This window comes from Netta rufina (assembly GCF_964035555.1).
Source record: "Netta rufina genome assembly, chromosome: Z".
NCBI lineage: Eukaryota > Metazoa > Chordata > Aves > Anseriformes > Anatidae > Netta > Netta rufina.
Window position 1 is genome coordinate 29,713,266 of NC_140126.1, and position 15,294 is coordinate 29,728,559.

The window sequence follows — 15,294 nt, forward strand, 5'->3', positions numbered from 1 at the left end:
TAGGAATTTAGAAAAGTGATGTAGGAATTCAGAAAAGTGATGCTGATGACAACCAAGCTGGCATAAAGGTGGCCAAATACTTTTTTTTTTTTTTTCCATCTGAACACCACCATTTAATTATTGCCCATCACTTAAATTTTCACCTTAGCATGGAGGCCCCTCAAGACCATGCTGTTCTTGCTACCACTGTGTCTTTTCCCCTCTGAAATGGTGAGTGAAAATGATTGCAGTCTCACAGAACAGGAGATCTGTTAGTCCATACATCCCAACAGACAGCATGAAAAACTGTATGGTAATTATTAATCAAAATTAATTTGGAAACAGGCTAAAATTAGGCCATGAACTACAGAACAGAGAATGAAATTGTATTTCACTGATGGAGTTTCCTTTCTGAATAAGTTTTCCACATGTTTTGACATCAATCTGAGGATTGTTACAATTGCTTTTAATAGGCTCTTTAAAATGTCTTTTCTAGGAATGGAGATTTAGGGTCAGAGAATAAAGTACTTCACATTTTAGCTTTATCACAGACAGCAAGTGCTGTCTCTGCACAAAAATGACCTTAGAAAATCTTTCTGAACTAGAGGCAAATGGCCATAAATGTCAATTATGGTTCTTGCCCTTTAGATATTAACAAAGTGGCAGGGAATATAGAGTCTGTCCTCTTAGCTACAAAAGACGAGATGTAGTAAAACGAGGAACAGTGAAGGATACTGGCATGGAAAGTAAAGTTCAAATATTGTTCTTCATAATCAACAAATAGTAGCTATCTGTCATGAACACTGTGAGGTTTGGCATCTCAGGGTTATGCCCTGTATCATCTTCAGGAGTTGCATTTTACACCTCATGGAGCAGGGGCCGCATTTTGCATCCCCTCAAGCACAGACCTCAGTTCTAAAATTTTCTTGTCATGTTAGGACACAGCTGCTTCCTAAACTGACTGTTCACTGTGGTTCATCCTCCTTTGCTCTGAAAAGCTCCCTTCCTTTTTTGCCTCTCCTCTCAGCCCTATTCATTTACAGTCCAGTAATGCTGAGGCTAACATGGCAGACCACAGATAAGAGCAGAGTTTGCTTTTCAAATATGTTGTCAGTCTTTGTGATGGAAACATGAGAACAGATAGTGGTAATGACTGTATTGGAGAGCTGGACTGTTCAGGAGACCTCAATAAGCAGGGGCAAAGGAAGAAAGTAACCATTGCCGGTTCATTCAAGGAGAAACTCATCTTAATGCATAAACGTCCATTCACTATCTGTTTTCAAAGGACTTATGTTAGTTGGGGTCACATATTGCTGAAAGCTGGCCCTTTGCACATGAATGAACTTCACTTATTTGAGGGAAAACTTTCCATTCTGCAAAAAATGTTTTCATGCAAAGTTTGGCCTTAAAAATTCTATCCAAAGGAAGGTAACGTTGTTTAGCTGACAAATGAAAAAGGGGGGTGGAGGGGGGAGGGGAAGAAGAGGAAACAGAGAGAGAGAACTGAGAAGGCAGTAAAGAGAACTAACTTTTAAATTACTTTTATTTTAAACAAGTTCTGGTAAAATGTTTAAAAAAAAAAAGTAATGACTATTCCATAGTGGAAATAGTCGTCTATATTTAAGCAGCTGTAGTTTCCCTTCTGTATGGCTCTTCCTTTTCAAGTAACTTTTCCTCTATAGCTCTAAAACAGCCTTCTTTTTAGGATAACAAAGAAACACATTTATTATTTGACATGTGTGAGTTTTGTGCAAAGCAATGTGTTGTGCCTCCTGATAACTTTTTCAAAATCTCCAGATCCAAGCTGAAGCAGCCTCTTCTAATCATCCCCTTCTCCAGGCAACAGCCTCTTGTAAAATCTCGGAAGAAAAACAACACAGCACTGGATTTTCGCAGGTCTTCCCGAAGAGCTGGACTTACCAGCCAGAACCTTTTTTTTTTTTTTTTTCTTTTCTCTCAGGGCTGCCTTTTAGGATCCTGCCCTCGGGAGCAGGATCGGTGCCTTGTCCCCGGCCTTCCACGAGATGGCAATATTTCAGAGCAGTGCCCTCCCAGGCCGCACGCCGCAGCATCACAGGCAGGGCTGTGCTCTGGGAGTGAGGTGCTCAGCTTTGGCAGCAGCAATACCACAGCCTTCCTTCCCCACACCAGCCACCCCAGCCCTTTCCCGAGCGTGTTTGCTTCCTACTTTTAAAGAGCAGTTCAACTTCAGCCCCTGTACTCAGGCAATTCTAGGCACACCTGGTTTCTCAATCGACTTACACCGTGTTTCCACCACAGAGAAGCAAATGGACTCAAATAAAATCGTGTTGCTGTCCCAGGTATGCAGTCTAGGAGAGGTATGTTGCCTATAACCAGATGCTGATGGTGTTAAATTTTCACTTAAACCTATCTAGCAGATACACTGAGAGAAGAGTACATTCTTTCATTTATTAGCAGAGATCCTACTTCTGGATGTCTCTTCATAAAGCACAGAGGCTAAATTCTATTCAACACAGAAAGAGAATTTAAATTCCTAAATCTACTCTAGTATTAGAATTTCATCTGTTACATTCCTCAGCCGTGGTTAGGTATAACGTTCTTCCATTTAAAACGTGCTTTTAGACATTGCCTTGCTAGATTTAGATTACCAAACATAAAAGCTTGAGAGAGAACAGACCAGTTAGGGGAAAGTTCAGAAGCAGGAGATAGGAGATTCCCAACAACTGCAATTAGGGTCCACAGAGATAGAAAATGTAAGCTTGAGAATTGCTTTGACAGATAACTGAGATGTCTGACCATATTTAAGACTTGACAGACCCACCCAGAGCTACCTGACAAAATTTAGATCTGTTGTGGTAACAATCAGGTGGCTGCAATTAACCTTAGCCTGAAATCAAACTTACACCTGAACTTTGGACTTAGTCACCTGGTCAGGCTGCAATCTGACTCTTCTCCTGAGGCAAGCACACCTTAATTAGGATCAGGAAACTCCAGAAGAGGTGATCTGGGCTACAGTTTGTGCTAGGCGACTCCTGGTATTAGGGACAACTAATCTTTATATGTGCCTGAGACAGATTTTGAATTAACTGATCCAAGCCATCAGGAGGTGATCAACTGGAGTTACATTTAGGCTTTGTAGAAGCTGCCCTGATAAATTTAATACTCACAGAGGGGGTTCTGTTAGCTATATAATTCCACATCTAGGGCATGCAGGCACCATCAGCTAAGACTAAGTGGTAGAGGTAATATCACAGTGCATGTATGTGCAATTCCAGATTACTGCTGATAGGTTAAATCTAACACGGTCAGGGACCTGTTCAGGGTTTCAGGTGGACACTGATAAGGGATTTCAGGAAATTAAGATTACTTACCTAAACCATACACCGATAGCTACAGCTGTAATTGGAAACTTGGACTTAAGTAAAGGTGTAAGGTATTATAACTGGTTTGGAAGGGTTTTGTCTCAGTCTCACCTAAACTTGCAGGCAGCTGAAGGGCTAACAATGATAGTATGGGAATTAACATTCATTCTGGCAGGGGAGATGAGCAGGAAGGATTAATTTTTTTAAAGAGAAGTTTTCAAGACTAGGCCTGTGGGCCTAGTGAAGGTAATAGTGAAGGTTATGTGACCAAGGCCATCAAGAGAAATTTAAGTATAGGTCATTGTGGTCCTGGCTGAAGTTGGTGAGTATGTGAATGCCTCTAAGAGATGCTTTGCAGGAAAGTGCATACTATAATGTCTGAAACAGGTTTCCCAGTCTGGATTAGGGTTGTCTGTCTATAATATTAGATCAGATCTATATTAAAGAAAAATAAACCAAATAATAAAATCCATAGGTATTGTCAGGAGTCACAGGTTAATCATGGCATTAGGGCTCAGACCAGCCAGAACTCAGCTGTTTTGGTAACCAGAATTTGGATAAATTGGATTAGTAGAATTTGTTTTAGTAGCTGGAGGGGGAAGGAAAAAAAAAAAAAAAGTGCTAGATCTACATCACAGGTGTGTCTGGGGTTCAGAGCAAATGAGACAGTTAGGCCTCCTTACAAAACGGCAAGTGATGTGGGTATGGCTCATTTAAGACTGACAGTCAGAGCTAAGGTTCAGTCAAGGACTCGGTTTCAGACCAACAGGCAAAATTATGTTGATAAAGCTATTGTGACAGATCTACATATCATCCTGCATTGTGACAAATCTACAGAATCACAAAATCACAAAATCACAGAATTTCTAGGTTGGAAGAGACCTCAAGATCATCGAGTCCAACCTCTGATCTAACGCTAACAGTCCCCACTAAACCATATCACTAAGCTCTACATCTAAACGTCTGTTAAAGACCTCCAGGGATGGTGACTCCACCACTTCCCTGGGCAGCCTGTTCCAATGTCTAACAATCCTTTCGGTAAAGAAGTTCTTCCTAACATCCAACCTAAAACTCCCCTGGCGCAACTTAAGCCAATTTCCCCTCATCCTGTCACCAGGCACGTGGGAGAACAGACCAACCCCCACCTCACTACAGCCTCCTTTAAGGTACCTGTAGAGAGCAATAAGGTTGCCCCTGAGCCTCCTTTTCTCCAGGCTGAACAAGCCCAGCTCCCTCAGCCGCTCCTCGTAGGACTTGTTCTCCAGGCCCCTCACCAGCTTCATCGCCCTTCTCTGGACTCGCTCAAGCACCTCGATATCCTTCTTGTAGCGAGGGGCACAAAACTGAACACGGTACTCGAGGTGCAGCCTCACCAGAGCCGAGTACAGGGGGACGATCACTTCTGTAGCCCTGCTGGCCACACTGCTTCTTATACAAGCCAGGATGCTGTTGGCCTTCTTGACTACCTGAGCACACTGCTGGCTCATATTCAGCCGACTATCAACCAATACTCCCAGGTCCTTCTCCGTCTGGCAGCTTTCCAACCATTCCTCTCCCAGCCTGTAGCTCTGCTTGGGGTTGTTGCGCCCCAGCTGCAGGACCCAGCACTTGGCCTTACTGAACTTCATGCAGTTGACCTCAGCCCATTGGTGCAGCCTATCCAGATCCTCCTGCAGAGCCTTCCTACCCTCGAGCAGATTGACACACGCACGTAACTTGGTGTCATCTGTGAACTTACTGAGGGTGCACTCAATGCCCTCGTCCAGATCATCAATGAAGATATTAAAGAGGACCGGCCCCAGCACCGAGCCCTGGGGAACCCCACTAGTGACCGGCCTCCAACTGGATTTGACTCCATTCACCACGACTCTTTGGGCCCGGCTATCCAGCCAGTTTCTAACCCAACATATCATCCTGGTTGAATTTGCTTTTTCAATACAGGGCCACTCTGCTGAGGCTGAAATGAGGTTGGAGGAGTGCTTCAAGTGCTTACTACATCTGGAACTGATCTTCTTTTCAAAGCAGAGTATTCCATTGATAAAGATATTTTGGTTAACCCAAGAGGACACTGGTATATGGTGGTGGTTTGTTTATATTTAACAAATGCATAACCTGAAAGCCATTAACTGAAAATTGTGTGTAAACAAGTCAGGAAAGTGTTACAGTTTGGATACGCTTTACCTATCTAGGCAGAAAACAAGTCAGACTAGACATTATTTTTCCCCTTGATTACTGCCCATAAAATATTAGTGAAGTTACTGTTCAAAGCTGACAACAGGAAGACTATTGATCCCATTGTGTTTGTTGCATGTTTAATATGTTCCCTGTAGAAATGGGAGGGATAGAAAGCAATTCAAGCCACTTAAAATAATGAGCTATTTCCTCTCCTTCCAGTACTTAAAATAATTGTCTTGTGGGAGGGTGAGGAGTTATTCCTGGAAATAATTGAATGGGTTCTCTTTATTTCATTCCTTTCAAAGATACCCAAGCTGTCTGTTATAAATGAGTCTCCTACAGCTGGCAGATTTGATAACACTGTTCATTTCCCATAATAAATAGGACCAGCCTTCAGCACCATTTTCATTGACATCTATCTTGTGATACTATGTTTTCTGTCACTGCAAGGCTAAACACAGAGCTTACTGTGTTTGTGCAAGATCTCGAGCCTGTCTGCATAGCTGCTACTGCAGTGAATAAACATCTGTTTCCTTTATCCAATAAGTAAAGACTAGCTGACATCAAGTGGTATGCAAAGGAAAAAGGGGGAGTTTGTATAAAGACTATCTTTAATAAAATGTCAAAAGTGAATCTTTCAACAGCAAGATAAAGTAGGACTGTGCATTCATGACTTCTTTTGCATGCATTTCCTAACCTCCCATGCTCTTCCACTGTCTGCCTGGGGAGGATGAGAAGCATTATAATTTGAATAATGAATGTGATACCTTCGCTAGGAGGGCCCAGAAGGTTTGAGACAGGTCTGCGTTTGGATTGTTATCTTCTACCTTGGAGACTCTATTTCTTTAGGAATCTCAGAGCTGGTAGCAGAGTGAGTAATGTGCTTGCAGCAAGAGTACTGCTTTCCTAGCTCAGAAGACAATACTTCTATCATCTTGAAATTCCTGAGGAATGAAAGTTGTTCTTAGCAGCAAACCACTATGATTAATACGCATTATAAAATCCCCCAAATCATAGAGACTATTTTAGCTTACTGACCAACATGAATATATGTAATTCCTGAAGTGAACTTGTTTAATATCAGAACACATAAAATTTAATAAAAATAAAAATAAAAATCCAATCAAAAATTAAACAACTTCATTCACTTAGACTTCTGATATAAGGGGGAAAAATCCTCAGTTTCTTGCTGATATCCAAGAACATATTAACACTCTTTTTAAATGAAATTAAACATGGATCATAACAAATCCTCAAACTTTTCAGGTATCACCTAGGAGCCAGAGCAAAAAGCAGTACAAGGTTCTGAGGACATAAAATTGACAAAGGCCTGAGTGACAGACGGAAGTTGTTTTGCAAATGATGAGCAGTTTCCTGGGGGAGGGAGTGAAGCAATGAGAATCAGGGTAACAATACCTAAATGATGACTTTGCACAGATATTTGGATGATTGGAAACAATGGCAGATGTATTTAGACAAGGTGTCTCAATGGGTCTCTCAGTGACAAGTTGCATTCTAATGGTTTCTCTTCACTAGAAGTTTTACTGCTTAGATACCAATAGTATGTTCATATAAAAAGAACTGATGAGTTCCCTCCCTTGAGACTGAATTAGTGGAAGCTGAGAATAATATGCCTTAGCTTCTCCTGAGACCGCATAACTTCTGGTGATGAAGTTTTGTCCTTTATTACTGTGATTCTTTTTCTGGGAGTCATTTTTCCTTTGAATACCTGACCAGCTCCTACTGTAGGGAATAGGACTATCCTGAATCTTTTTATTTTGAAGTCTAGAAATGAGCATAATGCTGGTGATAAATATATCATTATGGAGCAAGAATAACCCTGTCTTCCACTTATTAACATGACTAATGTGTGGAATGCCTTTCACTTATACTGTTGGAACAACAAATATAGGAATGAGCAGTTTGTTTCCTTTGTTTTCACTGAAACTGCAAATATGCACCACCAAATTACTCAGTTTCATATCATACAAAAGTTTCAGGATGCTGAAATTCTTCATGGTGCCGCAGAGTAGTAAAATATCACAACTGGCTAATAAAGCCACAAAGTTTTCTCTGTCCAGCCAAGCTGAACCAAAAGTAATTTGAATGTCTTTGCAAGTCATGTGTTCTTTATGAATCAGTCTACTAAAGGAAATCTTACATACTCTCCATTTATTGGTTGGATTGGCGTGACTGTATGTGCTATTATTGTAGCTGTTCTTTAAATTAATGATCTCATTTCCCATGCTTTCTCTTTTCACCTCTTACTCCAGGCAGTATTTAACTATTTTGCTGCCATTTTCCAAATGAAGAGACTTAATTTCAATGTAGTATGAAAAGATGCTTCCATCCAGGTCTTTCAGGTGGAAAACTGAATTTCTATTCATTACCCAATGAGCTGGACCTAACTGGCCCCTGCTTGAACCTATCTCTAGTTTGCTTCTTTGCTTTTTCTCAAAAGTATAAGAATGACTGTCCTCCCAGGAATAGTCTAGTGAGCATATGAGGTCCTTTTAGCAGTTCTGGAAGCCCTAAGTAGCTTCATGTTATCTGCAATCTTGTTCTATGCTTTGCAGCAGTTATAACTATTTCTTAAAATACAAATTTTCTTCTCTAACTCCATCTATCTCAACAAACACCTACAAATAAATAAATAAATAAATATGTATATATGATCTATTCCAGGATTAAACCATGAATTCTAAAGTTATAACATGACTTTAGTGTGGAAAATGTGTTGTAATTTGGTGAAGAGGCAGGAGTTGGAGTGTCTAAATTGTCTACTCTTGTTGTGATGATATTATGTTGATTTTGGTGTTGGGAATTCCTTTTGTTGATGTAAATGAAGTTTGTGAAGATTGTGTGATGAATGCATATTTTAATGATAATTCAGATAAACAGCATTTTTTTAGTTTCTATAAATGTACTAGGAACTCTAACAGTTTCACAGTACTAAAACAATGAGTTCACCAGATGTCTGACAAATTTCTAATAAAAATGCTAAGACCTGGCATATCTGTAAGAGGAAGCAACCTGCAAGGGGTGATAGGAAGGGTCTTACAGGCTTGCTAGGGCACGTTGGTCACAGCACTGACATACCCTCTTGGCTTGCTGAGCATGCTCCACCTGCAGCAGCCTCAGGCAATTTTGTAGTTGCTTGACATCTAGTAAAAGGGTAGATTTTCATGGCAACTATTGAAATAAGATAAGGGAAGTTGTGTTTTGTTTCCTTCTAGTTTGACAGGGTAGAAATAGAATAGAAGTTAAAACTCAATCAAGAGTTATAAGAAACAGTCCAACAGTTTTCACCAGGAAAAATAAATTGGGGGCTAGAATAGGGGGAGAGGAAAAGACAAGCACTTTTTTTAATGTTTAATTTTTCCCCTTGGAAACTGTTGCTTCTCTCCTAGCACATCTTTGCTGTCTAGTCAAGATATTTATAATATACCTCCAAATCTTGTAAACCTGGCAGCAGTAACTCACCTGTGCTCTCTGGATTTCTTTACTCTCAACTCACAAAACTCTCAGTGATTTATGCTTCCTCAAGGAACATACTCCTTCAGGAAGCAGGGTGGGGGACTTGTTCTGTTCTCATACAACCATGGTCAATGAGAAAGCATATGCAATATTACGTTGGCCACTGACTGTCAGTACAGACCATGATGTTTATTTTCAGCAAGTCCAAAGGATAACTCAGGTGCCAGATGTGAAAGCAGGAAACTAATATAAATCTCCCCTCTTTTATTTAAAACCATTACTCCTTGTCCTATCAGTACACTCCCTGATAAAGACTCCCTCTCCAGCTTTCTTGTAGGTCCCCTTTAGGTACTGACAGGCTCCTATAAGACCTCCCTTTCGTCTCTCCAGGCTGAACAACCCCAAGTTTCTCAGCCTGTCTTCATATGAGAGGTGTTCCAGCCCTCTGATCATCCTCAAGGCCTGGAATCACTGTAAAAGGCCCACATCTTTCCTGTGCTGGGCATCCCAGGATTTAACACAGTACTCTTGGTGAGGTCTCATGCAAGAGGAGAAGAGGGGGAGAATCACTTCTCTGGGCCTGCTGGCCACACTGTTTTTGATGCTGCCCAGGATACAGCTGGCTTTTTGGACTGAAGGCTCACATTGTTGGCTCATCTTGAGCTTCTCATCAACCAGCACCCCCAAGTCCTTCTTCACAGAGCTGCTTGCAATCCATTCTCCACCCAGCCTGCATTTGCATTTAGGATTGCCACAGCACAGATGCAGGACCTTGCACTTGGCCTTGTTGAACTTCATGAGGTTCATACAGGCCCATCTCTCAAGCCTGTCTAGGTCCCTCTGGATGACAGCCCTTCCCTTTGGCGTGTTGATTGTTTGTCCATGTGGTTGACAAAGATGTTAAACTGTGACAGTCCCCATAATGACCCCCGAGGAACACCACTCATCACTGATCTCCACTTGGACATTGAGCCATTGACCACAATGATACTTTGAGTGTGACCATCCAGCCAATTCTTTATCCACTGAATAGTCCATCCATCAAATCCATGTCTCTCTAATTTAGAGACAAGGATATCATCTAGGACAGTGTCAAATGGTTTGCACAAGGTGGATGATGTCAGCTGCTCTTCACCAATGCTGTAACTCCATTTTCCCGTAGTAAAACCATACTGGTTGTCACCAATCACTTGCTTGTTCCACATGTGCCTTAGCAGAATTGCTGTATTGGAGCAGGATGATCTGCTCCGTATTCTTACTGGGCAGAGAGGTGAGACTGACTGGCCTGTAGTTCCCTAGGTCTTCTTTTTTTCTCTTTTTAAAAATGGAGTTTACATTTCCACTCTTCCAGTCAGTTGGACTGTCACTAGACTGTCACGACTTCTCAAAGTATGATGGACGGTGGCTTAAAAACTTCATCCACCAGTTCCTTTAGGACCCTCAGATGCATCTCATCAGGTCTCATGGATTTGAGCACCTCCTTACATGGTCTTGAACCTGATCTTCTACAGTGTGTGGTTCTTCATTTTCTCAGCCTCTGCCTTTGCCTTCTGCATCTTGGTAGTGTGGCTAGAGCACTTGACAGTAAAGACTGCCTTCTCCACATCCCAAGTAACTAGGTGTCCCATTTCCTTCTGGAGAAAGCCCACACTTTCCCTGCTCTTCCTTTTATCTATATATCTATATCTATATACCTATAGAAACCATTCTTGTTGCCCTTGATGTCCCTGGTCAGAAGAAGAGAACGACTGAGATGAGAAACCTGAGAAGAGGGGAGGAACTGAGTCAGGTGAGAGAAATGAAGTTGAGTCAAGAAGTTAATTGAATTGAATGGGAAGAGGTGAGATGTGGGTGAAGATAAATCCTGTAATCATATAATTAAATATAATGAAGAGTGTATACATAAAGATATTTTGAACTGACCTGCACAGTTATATGTGTTCTTGCAACGTTTCCTAACTTCCAAGGTGCTTGATTTTTGAAACCACTATAGGAATGGATATATCTTGTAGGCAGGAAGAGGTTCTTTGTTAGCAAATAAAGAGGTAGCAGGGCTAAATCACAAGTTAAAACTCATGTTATATAGTGACTAGCCTTTAATTGCAGTTGTCCTAGAAGATGTGTATTTTCTCTAAAGACTTGAAGAAAGATGCAAAGTCACTGAGTTCAGTTATACAGTACAGTTGGTTTGAATGTTTACAATCAAAAACATGGAAGCATTACATACATTCATTACATACATACATCACAATGGTCTACTATTTTGCCATATATACTAATCTTGGAGATGGTGAGCAAGACAAGCTTGAAGGATTCATTTGTAAATGTATGTTTATCTCATTACACCACTTTCCCAAGTCTTTTTACAGAGAAATGTTTTTATATACATGTACATAATAGAAACAAATGCAATTGCACTGTCTGATGTGGTAATGTAGAAAGCTGATAATGTAGAGAGAGAAGTGAAAGCAAAGCATGCATGTTCTTCATAGCATGTGAAAGCACAGGACTACGTGTAGTCAAGACTCAAATGTGTAAGGCAGCATACAGGCATGTAAAGTTGCCAGCACTTCATTGACAAGAAGAAAACTGAGATGTGGAAGGGTAGCATATTCTTAAGTGCTCAGTAAAAGTTCTTCCAAAACATTTTCTGGTTTGTTCATTTTGATTTTTAGAGTAAGCAATAAGCAAAATTGTGTACAGTTTCTGAAAGTGATCTACTGAGTTGCATGTCAACTCAACTGTTCCTCTTCTTTTGTATGCTGATAAGAAAACTTCTCAGAAACCTGCTGAATTTTATTGTTTCACTATAACTTGCTAGAAGGACTGGAAGTTGTACTCCTGTTACAAAAACTGAACAAAAACTGTTGCTGTTTGCTGTTTTCCAGGGGAGTTTTAGGTTAGATGTTAGGAAGAACTTCTTCACTGAAAGGGTTGTGAGGCATTGGAACAGGCTGCCCAGGGAAGTGGTGGAGTCACCATCCCTGGAAGTCTTCAAAAGACGTTTAGATGTAGAGCTTAGGGATATGGTTTAGTGGGGACTGCTAGCATTAGGTCAGAGGTTGGACTCGATGACCTTGAGGTCTCTTCCAACCTAGAAATTCTGTGATTCTGTGATTCTGTATTTTTGGCACTTGTGTGAGATACACTGGATGCTTTCATGAGAATATATGAGGATTGTTTGAGGAAAGACTGTGGACTTCTGGACCTCACAAAGCATGGAAACTCTTTCCCTTTGTGGACAGAGATAGATAAAATCATAAAAACTATCATAATTAGAATAAAGCTTCTTTGAAACTCTGCTTTTTCATGGAAGCTGTATTTATATCCTTAGAGTTTACTTCCCTTCCCTTCCCTTCCCTTCCCTTCCCTTCCCTTCCCTTCCCTTCCCTTCCCTTCCCTTCCCTTCCCTTCCCTTCCCTTCCCTTCCCTTCCCTTCCCTTCCCTTCCCTTCCCTTCCCTTCCCTTCCCTTCCCTTCCCTTCCCTTCCCTTCCCTTCCCTTCCCTTCCCTTCCCTTCCCTTCCCTTTTTTTTTCTTTCTATTTTCTTTGCTTTTATTTTATTTTTTTCTTTTCTTTTCTTTTTCTTTTTCTGTTTTGAGACCCTATTTATTTCACTCTACATATAGGGGTGTGTTATAAACAGATCTGAAAGCGATTCTCTTAGTGTTCAGAAGGCCTGTGCACTAAAACTAGAAGTCTTCTTTTACTGAATGCCAATTCGGTGCTTTTAGATTGTCTGTGATATGTTGATGCATCTCACAGTTTCTCTTGATTTTTTTCCTGTCCAGCACAAAAGAGGTAATGTTTCTATGTCGGTATGACAGAAACTAAAATTTGTCCCCACAGATCTTCCCTAACTAGTTTTTTAGGTATTTTTCACTGTAGACACTGAATGTTGTTTTCTCAGCTCAATGCACAGGCAGGGATTTTTAATATAATACAAGAATAAAACAAGTGGTACTTCTGTTCATGTCAACTTATTCACCAGTAAAAATGAAAATGGCTACAATGTGACGTTGTCTGGAAATGGCTTTAGAATAAAACACTAACAGGCAATTTCACAGCAAAAGCAATCCTCATACTCAAGTTTTGCATTATGATGCATCTGTGATATTAGGGAAGACAGTCAAAAATTTAGAAATTCCCCCAGGCAATTCTCACATTTCTTCCTGGAACATGACAAAACAGCAAAGGATAAGCATGATTCATAGGATGCTGTTATTCTGCTTCTTTCTTATGTGTCAGATCCTTCTGCTCCCAGAAGTTTAGTTTGCTCTATGCTGTAGACATAATGTAACCCAACACTTGGGTCTGATACAAGAGTTTTGGCCCAGCTGTAGGGGAAACAGGATGACAGAATGTTTATTTTGTTTTAATTCTTACTAATTATTTTCCGGGGGGGGGGGGGGGAACAAACAACAACAAAAAAAAAACAACAGAGAGACCATCTTCAGTATGGACTGTCACATTGCCTAGAGTTCTCTTGTTCATTTTATTTGTAAAACTCACCCAAATTATGGATTGCACAGCAGCTAAAGGACTCTCCTATTGGTGCATTAGAAAGCTCCCCAGCTCACTGGGAATACTGCTCATTGGAGTTGATTTTCAGTCAGTGGCTTACAAACATTGAGGGATCTATGAACTGTCAGTAAGTTTAAAAACTATTGTACCATGACCTATATTTCTGCAAGAAAATATTATGATTTTTGCAATTGGGAAAAATAAATAAATAAATAAATAAATAAATAAAGTTAAACCGCTGTACTTGGAGGTTACTCTAATAGGCACATGCTACTCTACAGTCTTCAGTGTTACTTAGAACTTTATATATATCAATGCATGGTAACTATGGTAATTCTGAGATAGATGTTTGCCATAAAACCTACCCCTTCATATTGAGCATGAACCATAGATTAAGTTCATTTTCAATCTGTTTTTGGAGCAAAGACTGGGTTATATAACTCATTTCATTATCTTTGCCTGGTGGCTGTAATGGCTAATGAAACCATGTATGTACATGGGCAAAGTAGCAGAGAAAGAATAACAATGCATCAGATATGCTTCTGTGTTTACATGCTGTGATTAATGCCTCTGAAATCAGCAGGATGCATTAGTACAAGTTGCTGTGAACAAATGGAAAAACTGGGCCTTCTCTGTATGCCTTCAGTTCTGATTCATCTGGGTTCTTGTAAAAGGCTGTGAAACAGCAAGGGCAGCAGTCCCACCTCCTCCCTTCAAACAAAGCCAACAAAGTATTGAACTGTGTTCCTAAATATTTTTTTTTTTTTTTTACTCGATTTTTCTAGCCCATGGCAAGGAGCTTAGGAAAGTAATCACTTTTAGAAAGCATCACTGAGACAATTCACAGAAATAAAATGCCCTGCTCTCTCCTCTACTCCAGTGACGATGTTGCTCTGTTCAGAGGGCTTTGGGCACAGAACAATGCATTGCAGCAGTACTCCTGCTGCTGCTAAAACATTTGTCAGTGCAAGATGCCTTTTAGCTATTTCAGACATTCAAAATTCTTTTCCTTAGAACTTGGTATGGTCATAAATCTGGGGAAACCCTGTTTTGGGGTGAACTAACCACATACTTCCTCCCACATTTCCCTAGGTAAAAGTAAGGATATTGTTATGCCACAAACTTCTCCTGCTCTGTAAGCAAGCACCAGGTTTTATTTTGTTAGTGGGTCAAGCAACACAGTCACCTTGGTGGTTGTTAGGCTTCTCTTAGTCCATCTGGCCTTACTCATCTGCCGTATTTCTTAAGTTCTAGAGTATCTTCATTCCTCCTAAAGGAACCTACTTGGGAAGTTCAGCATTATCCTGCTTGAATAAGAGTCACACAATGTGACACCACAGCACAACCAATGAACATCCAGCTTATACCGCCTCACCTATCTTTGGGTGTTGGCTTGAATAAACAAGTAATGATTGTTTCCTAGAAGCTTCTGACAAAGAATATCAGGCATTAGTGAGGCAACTACTTAAAAGCAGGTAAGGCAGGACTCCTGACTACCACACCCTGCATTCTCATCTATCTGGAACTCTTAATGCTCTTGCAACCTTTCAAGAGAAGACAAAGGCCCCACTTCTGTAGCCTTTACTTCCAACTGAAGGTCCTACAGCAATTATTTATGTAAGGCTTATTTACTTCAGTAAAACTGTGGGATTAATTCAGGACCTAGATTACTAAAAACTCATCTATTATGGTTATTCATCAGAGTACCCAGCTCTTTGGCATAAACTCTAAAGACCATTTTTTCCTCATTATGCATGGTATTGTCTTTTTCTAATGCTTATAAGAAAGTGTACTTT